This window comes from Artibeus jamaicensis, unplaced genomic scaffold (assembly GCF_021234435.1).
Source record: "Artibeus jamaicensis isolate MK-2021 breed Jamaican fruit bat unplaced genomic scaffold, CSHL_Jam_final contig_233, whole genome shotgun sequence".
Classification (NCBI taxonomy): Eukaryota; Metazoa; Chordata; class Mammalia; order Chiroptera; family Phyllostomidae; genus Artibeus; species Artibeus jamaicensis.
In genome coordinates this window covers 4,771,548-4,785,878 of record NW_026521486.1, presented here as the reverse complement: position 1 = coordinate 4,785,878, position 14,331 = coordinate 4,771,548, and the positions used below count along the sequence as shown (strand labels likewise).

General features: G+C 46.8%; 1 protein-coding gene across 1 annotated transcript in view; it reads left to right on the top strand.

The window, feature by feature from the left end:
- ACO2 (aconitase 2) overlaps nt 1-14,331 on the top strand; it is a 42,415-nt gene that overhangs the window by 5,223 nt on the left and 22,861 nt on the right. The window lies entirely within an intron of this gene.

The following is a 14,331-nucleotide window of genomic DNA, read 5'->3' as shown; positions in this document are numbered from 1 at the left end:
GCTTATTTATAAATTCTTGATCTTTTCATCAGCTGTCTGAAAATCACCTGTATTTCACAGGTAAGGAAGCTGGGTGGGGTCAAGTGCCTTGCCCTAGCGTCCCTCACTTGCGTGTGAGCATCATGCATGACGAGAGCCTTGTTCTGTCTCAGGCCTTATTCAGGTACTTGGCGTCTCTAAGAGGGCCATCCGGGTACTGTGTAAAGTCACTGTTGATGCTTCAGCGGTCTGTCTTTATTGGCTCCAGCTTTCTTGACTCACCTGGTTCGGAAGGTGGTGGTGGGCCCTGGGCCTCTCAGCATAAGGAGTGGGACTGTGCGGAGGCTGTTGGCAGTCTTTACAAAGCAGCACGTAGAGTATCAAGAACCCGAGGGACAGTTCCTCTACCCACAGACTTACTGTGTGGCTTCACACACAGTCTCAGCCCTGTGGCCTTCAGGTTACACATCTGCAAAATGGGACAATTATTAGCTACTTTCCCATTAAGAGGGGTCCTGAAACCCTAATAATACTTGGAAAGTTCTGTAAGCTCTAATGCATTCTAAAAATTTGTGAATAGTTTCTGGTGTTACTTTAGGAATAGGCCATTTCTAACATTGAGAATAAGGACAGACTTTTTCCTCAGATTGTTACAGAATGAACCTGTTGAAACCTTTTTATTTGGTGGTGGGGAATGGTCCTAAAAGGCATGGAAAATGGTTTTCTTGCATTCATTCTGCAAAGGTTGGGCCAAAGGAGAGGGCACCAACTTGGAGTCAAGACTGGAATATTACCTTTGCTGTGGAGTCCTGGGCAAAATAGTTAATATTCTAGGCAGGGGTGTCCAACCCGAGGCCCAGGATGGCTGTGAATGTGGCCCAATACAAAATCGTCAATTTCCTTAAAGCCTTGTCTCTTCTCATCAGTTTTCACTAGTGTTTGCATATTTCATGTGCGGCCCAAGACAACTCTTCTTCTTCCCGTGTGGCCCAGAGACTCTAAAAGTTTGGACACCCCTGTAAGAGCCTCAGTATTGTAATCTGCAAATGGGCCCAATATCTTCTGCCGTAGATGGTAGTTGTATTAAATGGGACCGTGTGTACACAGTACTTGAGGCAAATCTGACCCAGGGTATGGGCACCGGGTGAATGTTAGTCTCTGTCCCTAGCTCCGGGGAGAGCCTGCCGCCTTCATGGCTGCAGCATTTACCTGGAGCTCATATGTTTCAAACAGACTGGCTCCGGGGAAATCGCCTGTTCCTTCTGTAGTCTCCGTGGAGACTGGGTGTGTAGTAGTTGTTCAGGAAAACCTTTCGGGTGCTACTCTAAGGCAGTTGGGAGAAGAGGTAGAAATAAATCTACCGTTTTCTATTTATTAATTTTTAAAAATATTTTATTTATTTATTTTTAGAGGGTAAGGGAGGAGAAAGAGAGGGAGAGAAACACCACTGTGTAGTTGCCCTCGCTTCCCCTCTCTCTAAAAATAAATAAATAAAGCCTTTAAATATTAAATTCCTTGGGGATTTGAGGCCCAGTAGGAGTATTCTGCTTTCACACTATAGAAATTAAGTCAGTTTCTTTTTTTTTTATGTTATCTTAATTTATTTTTTTAAAAAATATTTTATTTATTTATCTTTAGAGGGGAAGGAAAGGAGAGAGGGAGAGAAACATCAATGTATGGTTGCCTTTCGTGCGTCCCCTGCTGGGAACTGGCCTGCAGCGAACTGGTCTGCAACCCAGGCATGTGCCCTGACTGGGAATTGAACCGCGATTGTCTGGTTCGCAGGCCCGCGCTCAATCCACTGAGCTACACCGGCCAGGAGAAATTGAGTCAGTTTCTGGTTGGGAAATTCAGTTCCTGGCCAGTGCTGGGAGGTGCCCAAGGGGTCTCAGGAATTCCTGTAACCCCTGCGCATCAATTCACCTTCTGCTGGGTAGTCGTGTTGTTATTGTTTTGTTGTTCATTGAGAGAGCTATGGAGCTGGTTGAAGGTGAGGACTCTGCCTGTGAAAAATTGTATGTGCTGGTGAGGAAGAAGTCACTGAATAACTGTAGTATACTGGGCTGAAGCAAGGCGGGGAGGCCGCGTGCAGGGTGGGCTAACTCCGCACTGCACCGGTCCCAGGCCTCGGACATTGCAGGGGCACGTTCGGTCAGGCTGCGGCGCCAGTCACTGAACTCGGTCCTGCTTATGAATACTACTTCCTTGTCCCTCACAACCATTCCGAGAAGTAGGTATCATTAGCCTGTTTTCAAGATGATGGGACTGAGACCCAGACAGGTTAAATAGTTGTCAGAGGTCATGGCTAGCATGTAACACCCAGATTTTGAATGCAGAGCTGTTTGTTTGGCTGCAGAATTCAGGCTTTTCTACTTACTGCTCAGCCAGACTGTTTTCCCAGAGTCCTCTCCTGGGGGTAGAGAGTAGAAACTAGATGTCTGTTGAGTAGGCTCAATAGAGGGGACACAGTTCGGTTAGCTCCATGCCCTATTTGGATGTATGTCTATTTGGGGCATGAATGCCTCCTGCATAGCTTGGGGGAGAGAGGCTAAGCTGTGCTTCAGCCTCACAGGCTGAGCTTGGGCGTGCGTCATGGTGCAGAGCTGCTGCCTGGAGGTCGGAGTGGGGCTGGGGATTTGCATGCAGTTCACAATGTGCCTGGGGTCTCTGCTGCTGACGCCAGCAAGAAAGGAGAACTAGACAGATGAGTGAATTTATCAACTGATTCCTTAAAGGAACCCCATACTGCCTTGGAGCCCATTGGAGTCTGCGGCTTGGAGAGACACCACTCCCTGTTCTCTTTCCAAGCTTTAGACAAGGGCTGCATCACTTTCATGCCTGCCAATGCATAGCAACCTGGCTAGCTGATTGCCTCCTGGCAGGAGGGAATTGTGTAGGTTTGGGTTTTTAGGAGAGGTGCCAGGCTTCGCCTGCCACGGGTGGGAAAATTTGTTAGAAGCAGTGGAGGTTGTGGGAAGATGCTTTTTTTTTCAGAGGACGTTGACTGACATGCATCCTGTGTTGTCCACCCAGGCAGCTCCTGCTTGAGGCTTCCCTGCTGGGAAGAGCTAGGCAGTGAGTTGCTCTGAGCTGTGAGCCTGAAGGGTCTGGTCAGAGGAACTAGGGTCTTACCCCACCCAAGACCTTGAAGGCGTCTTGCTGGTAAAATGGGCTGCCACATAAGGTACTGCATTCCCCGCACTGGAAAGGGCCCTGCAGGTTGGATGACTCCATGGTAGGCATTCAAAGACAGAAAGAGTGGATAAACGGGACCCGTTCAGTCCCATTTCCATTCTGCGATGTGCTGTCCTGGTGCTTGTCACCTGCTCTGGGGCTCCTGGTGTCTGTGGGTGGTTGCGGAGCGAGTAGAAGGCATAGTGGGAGGCAGCAGCCCACAGTTCTTTCCCAGTGCACAGGCAGGCAGCGTATTAGTGGCAGCATCTCATTCTCCCAGGAAAACTGAATAAAAGCAGCTTACAGTTATTGACGCCTGCCAGGAACCCCGCTATCAAGCTTTGTTTGTACTTTTCATATATTTTTTCCTTAAAGAATGCAATATAGTCATAAAACTCTCTTACCTTCTCTCCATTCCAGTTTCTAGAGGCAACCACTGGTAGGAATTTTGTATGTATCATTCCATATTGTTTTCTCTGCATTCCCAAGCAGTACATTCTTTATGCTTCATAAAGTCTCTGCCCTTTTATCTCCACTTTACACAAGAGGAAACTGAGGCTCAGTGAGGTAAAGAAAGCTGTCTCAGGTCCCACAGCTTGGGGAGCTGAGATTCTAAGCCAGATCCGTCCAGCTCTCGAGTGGATGCCCTTTCTGTGGCTTGGCACTGGGGTTGGGGTGTTTCTAAATGGCACAGAACAGGTCAGATCTGGCTGGTGACTTGTCTGTCCCTTGCTGAAGCAGGTGCCTCAGAGAGCAGGCCTCCTTCAGGAGCCCAGCTTATTTGGACAGTTCACTTGTGACAGCCCCTGAGGCAGTGCTGGCATGTACCGTGCTTCACAGGGTGGACAGGCAGGTGGTCAGGCTGGCCCAGGCCCTCTGGCCTTCTCCCTGAGAAGGTGTCAGTCCCTTTGGTTTGGACTGTTCTCTGGATACAAGTGATCCCAAGGGAAGTCAGCTTTTCTCTGTGAAGAGAGCGCGGCATGTCTGACCGTGGCCATGGGGGGAGCCCAGAGTTCTGAGAGTGTGTGCATGGGACATGCTGCGGGGTGGACCACTTTCCCACGAACTTGGCTCTGAACAGGCACTGCCAGGCTCCGCACAGCCTCCACCGGAGGGACTCCCAGCTTGAATTTGAAAGCATGGCGAAGAGACTTGCATTCAATTGACTTCGTTTGTTTTATCACCAGGGATTTTTTTGAACAAATAAGTGTCATTGTCCTAGACCCTGAGTATTGAGAGGTGACCAGTATAGACAAGTTTCTTGTCCTTGTGGAACTTAGATTCTTAGTGGACTTTGCTTTCTCCTCTGAGTCAGCATTTTCTCATCTAAACAAGGAAAACGACCTCTAATAATCCCACTGGGCACAGTTGTTGGGAGGGTGACATTAGGTGACTTTTGTGAGCCTGGCATAGTTTCACTTCGTCTCTTTCCCTTTTTTTCCCCATTCATGTATTTTCATTTCATTTCTGGTCTGGCTCCCCAGTAGGGTCTACTTTGAGTATGTTCCTTCCTTCAGAGTTACTGTCCTGTGTCAGTAAGTGCAGGATCAGCAGAGCCTTCATTAATCCTTGGGGACCCTGGAGATTCGTAACCCATCTAGCAAGGGAGGGGACATTAACAGACCAAGGAGCCACACTCCACTAGAGGCACTCTGAGCTTCCCTGTGGAGGACTGAGCCCCGCTCCCAGCAGAGGTTGGGAAACACTGTCTGGAGCACAGCGAGAAAGCCGTGGGCTCAGCAGGTTACCAGTTGTGTGACCTTGGGCAGGCCACTTCCCGTCTCTGAGCCCCTATATCTTCAGGCAGGTAGGGAGGCTGAGTTCGGTACAGTGTCACTGGCATGGAGCAGTGTTGCAACTAACCGCTATTTACTCCAAAATGAATCTCAGCGCATCTGGCTACTGGTCACCCTGATGCGAGACTCTGCCTAAGTATAAAACCTGGAAGCTATTTTAAAGCAGAGAAGCGCTACAGGAATGTCTGTCATGGAGCAGACGCGATTATGGTTTCCAGCGATATTTGAAGGGCTGAAGTGTGGGAGAGTGGTTAAGCTCATTTGGTCTGGTTCCGAAGGATGGGTCTGGGAGGTGAGGTCTAGCATGTGTCAGGCACTGGGCTGGGTACTTTCATGTAAGTATTCTTCCCTAATCCTCACTGCAGCCTGCGAAGGTGTTAACCACACTTACAGAGGAGAAGAGCAATGTTCAGAGGTTTCACTAGAGCCACACGAGGTTACAGAGCTTGTTGGAGCGGAGCTGGGCTTTGAGCCCAGATCTTCAACGCCAGAATCTGTCCTCTGATGTAATGGAGGCATGTTTCGGTTGACGTAAGAAGCATTTGTTGTTGTAAAGTACTAGAACTGTCCCGTAGTGGAATAAGCTTTCTGGAAGAAAACGAGCTTCTCAGTCTAATCTTGTTGAATCGGGCTTCTGGAGTTTGCCAAAGAGAGGTTTTTCTACCTTGAAGCTGCTCTCATCCCCTTTGTCCCTTGAGAAAGTGGTCTAAGTCTCTCTTCTAGATAAGGGCTTGGTGTTTATCCATGAGAATTTCACAGGCCTGAGACTTGGGCTCCAAGTTCGGGAAATGGTGCCGTTTCCCAATTGTGATATCTGGGTTGCATGGCCTTATGGGCAAACTTGGGAATGTCTCTGGGCCCTCGAGTCAGGTGTTTTACTTTTTGACTTAGGAAATAAAAACAAAACCCCAGTAAGTGATTTCCTTAAAAATATGCCCAAGTCATCATTCTGTTTTTTGTTTTTGTTTTTTTTGGTGAAGGTGCCAGGGAATGAACCCGGAGCCTCATCTTTTTTAAATAATAATAATCTGGACTACTCATACCCCAACCACAGTGCTCAACATATTATTATAAGACTTGGTAACACCAACTTTTAAGGTAAAAATAATTTCTTACCTTTTTTTATAAAGATTTTATTCATTTATCTTTAGAAGGGAAGGGAAGGAGAGAGGGAGAGAAATATCAGTGTATGGTTGCCTCTCATGAGTCCCCTGCTGGGAACTGGCCTGCAGCCCAGGCATGTGCCCTGACTGTGTATCGAACCTCAACCGTCTGGTTTGCAGGCCTGTGCTCAATCCATGGAGCTATACCAGCCAGGGCTAATTTCTTACCTTTTTTAAACAGTATTTTTTTAAAAGGTTTTATTTATTTACTTTAGAGAGAGGAGAAGGGAGGGAGAAAGAGAGAGAAACATCAGTGTATTCCCAGTTGCCTACTGGGAATCTGGCCCACAACCCAGGCATGTACAGCACTTTACATGTTCAATTCCCCTGACTGGGAATCGAACTTGTAACCCTTCAGTTTGCAGGCTGGCGCTCAATCACTGAGCCACACCAGACAGGGCTTTTTTTACTTTTTTAAAATTGAATTTTGGGGTGGTGTTGGTTAATAAAAGTATATAGGTTTCAGATGTGCAGTTCTATAACACATCATCTCACGTCAAGTCTCCTTCCATCACCATTTATCCCCTTTACCCGCTTCTACCTCCTCTCACTGCCTGTCCTTCTGGTCATCGCCACACTGTTGTCTGTGTCTGTGAGTTTTTCTCCTAATCCCTTTGCCTTTTTCATTACCTTTTTTCTTGTTTATAAAGGTACCTATTGTAGGCAACTTGGAAAATACAGAGGTATAGAGAATATTATAAAAACTACCTATAATTAATTTATAATATCCCACCTCACCCTGAAATAACTACTGTTAACATTTTTGGTAAATTTTCTTCCAAGGTTTTAAAATTTTACAATTCAAATTAAAAGCATGTACAACAAATAATATATGTATTTATACAGGTAGCCATGAGAACATTCTTATAAATATTTGAACGGTACTGGTAAAGCTAAAATCCTCCTTTTCTCCCAGCCCTTACTTGAACTCCCTCTTTCCCCAGGAGGGTCCTCAGCAGATCCTTCGGGTTGTGTCCTCTTTGGTGTATCTCTATGCACGTAAATGTACCTGCAGAAGTACAGAGTCTGGAAGCGCTGTGTTGTGCATTTTTTTGTGTGTGTGTTGTGCATTTTACCTGTAACTTGATGAATCTTGGGGATTTCCCCTGAAGTGCTGTACAGTATTCCGCAGAATGGATGAAACGTAACTTTTTAAAAAATAAACAGCCCTGGCTGGTGTAGCTCAGTGGATTGAGCACGGGCCTGTGAAGCAAAGGGTCACTGGTTCGATTCCCAGTCGGGGCACATGCCTGGGTTGCAGGCCAGGTCCCCATGGGGGACACATGAGAGGCAACCACACATTGCCGTTTCTCTCCCACTCTTTCTCCTTCCCTTCCCCTCTCTCTAAAAATAAATAAAATAAAAATAAATAAATAAACAGACATTTATGTTGCTTCTAATTTTTTAAGTATTTCACGTAATGGTGCAGTGAGCATTCTTGCAGCTAGCTGTCTTTGTGTGTGCTGGAATGGCGCGGGTAGTAATGGAGAAGTGGGGTTGCTCGGTCCCATCCCATTGAGTGCTGTGGTCCTTAAGTTTCACAGCTATTTCCGTTCCCACTGAGAAGACTTCCCTGGTACTCTCTAATAGCGGAATCCCAGGTTGCTGTCACCCCCAAACCCTTGTTCATATTTTATGTTGTAAATCTTTAAAAGTTTTGCCAGTTGCTTTTTCTATAATGGGGGGTAAATATTCATGTTCTTTAGAAAACTCAGCCTTCATTCTTTTGCTTTTTAACAATCCAAAGTAGGTGACAAATTGTAGAAAATAGTGTGGAAGGTGCATGGAAAGAAGTTTATATTTCTCTGAAAATTTTTTCTGATTTTAAAATTAGTATACGTACAGTAGTCAAGGTTCAAAATTACATAAATATAAAAAGTTAAATGTTCTCCATAATTTCACCCTCCAAGGATAGCCACTGTCATCCATTCCTTTTTTAAATTTGATTTGATTTCTCTTTTAGTTGACATTCAGTATTATTCTGTGTTTGTTTCCGGTGACAGCATAGTGGTTGGATTTGTCCGATTTCTTTGACTCATTCGTGTCCTGATCAGGTAGAGTTGTCAGGAGACACCCGCAGGGCCCGGGGTCCGGGCTGCTTTTGGGTGCTGGTGTTGATGTGTCCCACCCGCGAGATCTTGGATGGGTCAGTGCCCTTCTCCAGCTTCCTCGTGTGTTAAGTCATACACAGCAGGGCTGTCCATTTGTGTAAAGGGTTATAACTTGGCACTCAATGGAAAGTATTACAGTACGAATAATGATGATTATTATCATTGTCTTTGCTTAGAAACCTCAGCCATGATACCTGTTTGATGTGGGTACTGTCGGTGCTGTGGGTACCGTGGTACCAGGCACTGTGGGGAAGGTTGGGTTCATCGTAGAACCAGTACTGGGTGCCCTCCTTGGAGTTAGCTCGTACCTGGCGTCAAGCCAGGGAGTCTGGTGGAGGAGCGGTGGTGGTAAGTAACCCTGGAGGGGCCTCAGGGAGTTACAAATTGTGTTTGATGTATTTTCTAAATATTTTCCATGAAATATATCCTACTTTTTAAAGTGGGAGGGAAAACCCCAGTAAATGATAATTTTTAAAAAGCCCTGCTTGTAGCATTTTATATAATTATGCTGTTCTCGGAGCCCATTCATGTCATTTCTTGCCTCATGTAATACTGTAGATGTTAGTCCCTTTTCCTAAATGAGGAAATGGGTTCAAAGGTGAAACCCGGGTGAGGTCACACAGCTGGTAGGTGGGAGAGCTGGACTCTGGAGCTAGGTCCACGTACCCTTCACTGTGCTCTCTTGTGCCTTGTAAACCACAGTTTGTAATTCAGGCTGTTTTGGGATGGTGAACCACACCCTCCCTGGCCCTGTCTGGTTTCCAGTTGACATTCCATTTCCTGCTTTGTCTTTTACCTTCTGCCTTTGTGAGTGGTTTTTTAAACATACAGACTGTCCTCTCTCAGTGCCTTGCAGACTCCTGTGTCCTCCACAGTCCTGCTCAGTGAAGCCTTGTGTGCGTGTGTGTGGGGGGTCCGAAGGAGAGTTCATTGCTCCCTCTGCTGCACTCCTGCCCATTCTGTGTGCTTCCTTCTTGCAAGGGTCACAACATGTTGCATTTCATTTATGTGCTTATCTTGGCCAGACTAATGTATACCATCGTAGGGACCATCTTACTCTTCTTGGTATCTGTGTCATATTGCTTGGTACAGAAAAAGTGCTGAAGTGTCAAACTACAAATGTGCTTATAGGAAAGAGGTTACAAGATGAGTCGCCATGAGCCTGTTCTACTTCTGCCCCTCTCAAATGCGTTATCTACACAGCAGCCATGATTTAAAAAAAAAACGCATGTCTGATCTTGTCACGATCCCGCTTAACTGCAGTTGGCTTCCTGTTGCTTTGGGGATCAGGTTATAAATTTAGCAGCTACTATAAACCTCACACAGGACAAGGCCTGCTAAAGGCACAGTGAGCCACTGAATGAGCCATATTCAGATAGTTCATTACTTAAATACAGAGTGAGAAGAATAGGCCAAGGGTGCCAGCTGCCTGGGCCTGGTCCCACACTTAAAAGGGGTAACGTGAAAACAAAAGGAGCGGAGGGGCCGGGGCGGGAAGCTCCGAACCTCCCCGGGTCCAGGGAGTGAGGAGAAGCCGTCTCAAGGCAGCCATCCTGGGGCATTGAGGAGGCAGATGGGACGTAGCCTTATAGCTCCTTAGAGGCCTCCACCTCGGTGCTCCCCGAGGTTCCAGGTTGCTCAAGGGCTTTTCTCCTGCTACAAGGCCCATAAGGATACCTGGCTCCGTTTTCCTCTTAGCTTCATTTATTTATGTATTTATTTAGGTCATTTCCACTGCACTTCGTTCACTTTGCTCCAGCCAGGCTGGCTTTCTCTTTCTTCCTTCAGTTATAAGTGCGTCCCTGCCGTTGGGCCTTTGCACATGCTCTCTGTTCTCTCTCTGCGCCAGGTTCCCTGGATACCTGGCTGACTCCTAGTAATGCTTCAGTTCTCAGAATAAATACCACTTTCTTGGAGAAGCCCTTTCTCTATTCTAGATTCGTTTTCCCAGCTTTATACTGTTACAGCCACATAACTTTTCTTTCATAGCTCTTCTTGTATATAGTTGCTTGTCTGTCCCTGGAGTGAGTACTTGGTACCTGTTTTCTCCCCCGAGCTATAAACTCAACAAGGGCAGGGGCTGTGTCTGTCTCATTCATTCAGGCACCACAGCACGAAGTCTGGGGCTGGAGAAACATTTGTTTAATGAATCAGTAACATCTTAGTTTAAATTAGGGAGGGAGTACAGTGTGGAAAGCATTGATGTGAGAAATGATCAGCTTGAGTTGTGCCCCAAACTGCTCTTAAGTAGGTATGTGACCTTGGGCATTCATTTCTTCATATGTCAAATGGAGAAAAAAGATTTTGTGATCTTTGGTCACCTTGGGCTCATAATCTGTGATTCTAGATGAACCATTTAATGAGCAGAGCTCTAGAGGTGTGGGTCCTAGGGTTAGAATCCTGCTGCCTTCTTAACATCTCCACCGGGGTGTCAGATAGGCAGAGGTTCGTAACCCATCTCCTGATCCCACCCCCACGCCTGTTGTCCTGTTGCCTTCCCCATTTTAGTTTATAGCACCTCTGGTCTTCCAGTTACTCAGGCCCAGAACCTCAGTGACATTCTTGCCTCTTCCTGTGTCCAGCCCTTTCTCACCACCTCCGCCACTGCGACTCTGCTCTAAGTCACCGTCTCTTTCCCTGGCCATTGCATTGGCTCCTGCCAGTCTCCCTGCTGCCTCCTGTCTTACATACAGCAGCCAGGATGATTCTTGTAAACAAGGCAGGACATGTACTTCCTGCTCAATTCTCCCTTAGCTTATCATCTCACTCAGAGTAAAGTCCAGAATCTTCACTGTGTTCTACAAGGTCCCATACAACTGCTTTTCTGCTTCCTTTCATCTTACCTCTTACCTCACTCCCCCTGTTTATTCTGCTCTGGCCACAATGGCTTCCTTGCTGCCCTCCTCCCATCCCCATATATTTAAACAAAATTTTTTAAAGACTTTTATTTATTTATTTTTAGAGAGGGGAAGGGAGGGAGAAAAAGAGGGAGAGAAACATTGATGTTTGAGAGATACATTGATCGGTTGCCTCTGGCACACCCCGTACTGGGGACTTGGCCTGCAACCCAAGCATGTGCCCTGACTGGGAATCGAACCAGTGACCCTTTGGTTCACAGGCTACACTCAGCCCACTGAGCTACACCAGCCAGGGCTAAAAATATTTTTAAGAGACCATTTTAAGCATGTTAAGTGTGCAGTTTAGCACATCAAGGACATTCGCGTTGCTGTGCAACCATCACCCGCATCCGTCTCTAGAACTTTTTCATCGCAAACTGCAGCTCTGCCCATTAGATAGTAACTCCCCACTTCCCCTCCCCCAGCCCCTGGAGACCATGATTCTACTCTCTGTCTCTGTGATCTTGATCACTCTAGGTTCCTCATGTAACTGTAATCGTATTTGTCCATTTTCTTATTTCTTTTCAATTTTTAAAAAAGATTTTATTTATTTATCTTTAGAGGGGAAGGGAAGGAGAGAGGGAGAGAAGCATCAATGTATGGTTGCCTTTCTTGCATCCCCTGCTGGGAACTGGCCTGCAACCCAGGCATGTGCCCTGACTGGGAATCGAACCGCGGTTGTTTGGTTCGCAGGCTCGAGCTCAATCCAGTGAGCTGTACCAGCCAGGGCTCTTTTTAAATTTTTATTCATTTTGGGGAGAGGGGGAAGGGGGGGGGAGAGAGAGAGAGAGACATTGGTTTGTTGTTCCACCTATCAGTCATTGGTTGCTTCTTGTGTGTGCCCTGACTGGGGTTCAAGCCTGCAACTTTGGGGTTTGGGGATGGCACTCCAACCGACTGAGCTACCCAGCCAGGGCCGTGACTTTCCTGTTTCACTTAGCATGTCTTCGGGGTTCATCCATGTTGTAGAATGTGTCAGAATTTTTTAGGCTTTAAATTTTTTTTAAGGCTGACTAATATTCCCTCGGATGTATGGACCACATTTTGTGTATCTCTTCATCCCTCAGTGGGCACTCTGCTGCTTCCAGTTTTCGTCCGCTGTGCGTGACACTGTCGTCAGTACGCGTGTACGAGTACCTCTACTTGCTGTCCTTCGAGGGCTACAGAGACTTCCTCATGTTACTCAGAATGGTGTGCAGTTTAAAAGTTAATGATTTGTTTGTTTCTGGACTTCTCCACTTAATATTTTCAGAATGTGATTGACTTCTGGTCACTGAGGCCATGGAAAGTGAAATTGGGTAAAGGGGGAGCCTACTGTCCAAACGTTTTACTTTAACAGGTGCTGCCTAATTGTTTTTCAAAAATGTTGAACCTGTTTACAGTCTAACCAAAAGCATCTGAGACTGGCAAATTATTGATTTGTCTTGTTCACAGTTTGTTCTCACAAGGTTAGCCAGCCCCGCTGTGTATTTAACCTGCTCGCTGAGAGAGATCTGGTTGATAAATGAGAGGCAGCATTCATTGGCTTATTGCACTGGTGTTTGGGGGGCACCTCCTGTGTGTGAGACCTGGTGTTCAGGCACGGCGAGTATAGTTACTAATAAACAGACACAATTCCTCCCCTATGGGAGTTTGCAAACTACCGCAGACGGCTCTCATGGTGGATGTCAGGAAGTAATAAGTGGGAATATATAATGGGCTCTGATTGGGCTGCATGTCCGAGGATGATTCTCTGAGAAAGTGAAATTAATTTGGAACTTGAAGGATCAATGGGAATTATGTAGACAAAGGGCAGGTGGAGAAGAGAGCAGGCAGTTAATTTACAAAAAGTGATAGCTCCTTATATAGACCTAGGAAAGATGTGTGTGTTGATAAATGATAAAGACCAGTTGCAGAATAGTTTGTCAGTTTCTCATTGGTGTGGAAAACACTCTAGAGGGGCCTGAGTGTAGTCTTGTAAATGCACAGGGGTAATAATAGAAACTGCGCCAAGACTTTATGTGATCTCCCCTGTCATCACAGTATCTCTGTGTGGAAGTGAGTGCTTAGTGCGGTAAATTGTCCAGATGACTCAGATAGTAAATGGGCCGCCAGACTTGACTCCGGGTCTCCCCACTGGGGTAGCAGTGGGTGGTGGCTACAGCTGCAGTGTGGCATGTCCCTCTGCACACATGCTGTCAAAAGTCCTTTGATGTGTTGGCTCGTCCTTCATTCCTGCCCAGTGAGACAGGTGATGGGGACCCCTTGGTGGATTTGGAGATGAAGGGCAAGTGGCTCTGAAGCCTGTACTGGAAGCTCAGTCCTGCCGTGATGGGGAGGTGGGTCGTGGTAGGGGTGCTGCTCCTACTGGGGTGGGCTCCCACCACTGGATGACCTGAACAGGGCATGGCATCGGTGCACTTGTATTGGTCCAGATGCTGAGGTTGGCAGGGGTTGGATTTAAATGTCCAGGGGACACAAAGAAGGGATCCTGGGGCAGTAGCTTGGGTGTTACCTTGTCCTTGCTTGAGGGTGCGTTCCTCCTGGGACTGCACACACCTCCGAGAAGGGAAGCAGCTGTTTCTTCCCCTCTGTCGGTTCTCTGGGTTCACGTAATCCTCCCTGGTCACAGTGAACGCTGTGAGGGTTGTCATCCACGGTTGAAAATGAACTAATACCCCATCTCAACAGTCATTTGTTTACTGCTGCAGAGCAGATTGTGTCCTCAAATTTAGAGGCTTAAAACCACAAATGCTTCTTTCTTCGAGTCTGTGCACCAGGACCTTGGGAGCATGGGGGTTGCTGAAGAATTTGCCATCCGGATGTCCGCCAGGGCTGTGCTTATCTGAAGGTTTGGGCTGGGGGGGAGCACTGGCTGGAGAGGTGGCTGCCGCGTGGTGTTTCACACCCCTGGCAACCTGGTGCTGGTTATTAGCCTCAGTTCCCACGGGGGCCTCTTGCAGGACTGCTTACGTATTTTAACATGTGGTGACTGTCTTCCCCAGAGCGATCAAGGATACAAGCCAGGTAGAAGCTATCCTTTTTATGACCTAGTTGCAGGAATGAGAGAATATCCAAAACTCATGCTTGGGGTTTTCCTCATTAATTCTTCCATCTATTCAACAGTTAGTTATTGGCTCTCTAGTATGTGCCAGGCATTCTAGATACAGAGATAGGTAAAATGAATGAAGCTTGATACCCACCCTCAGGGAACTTACATTGGAGAGTAGAG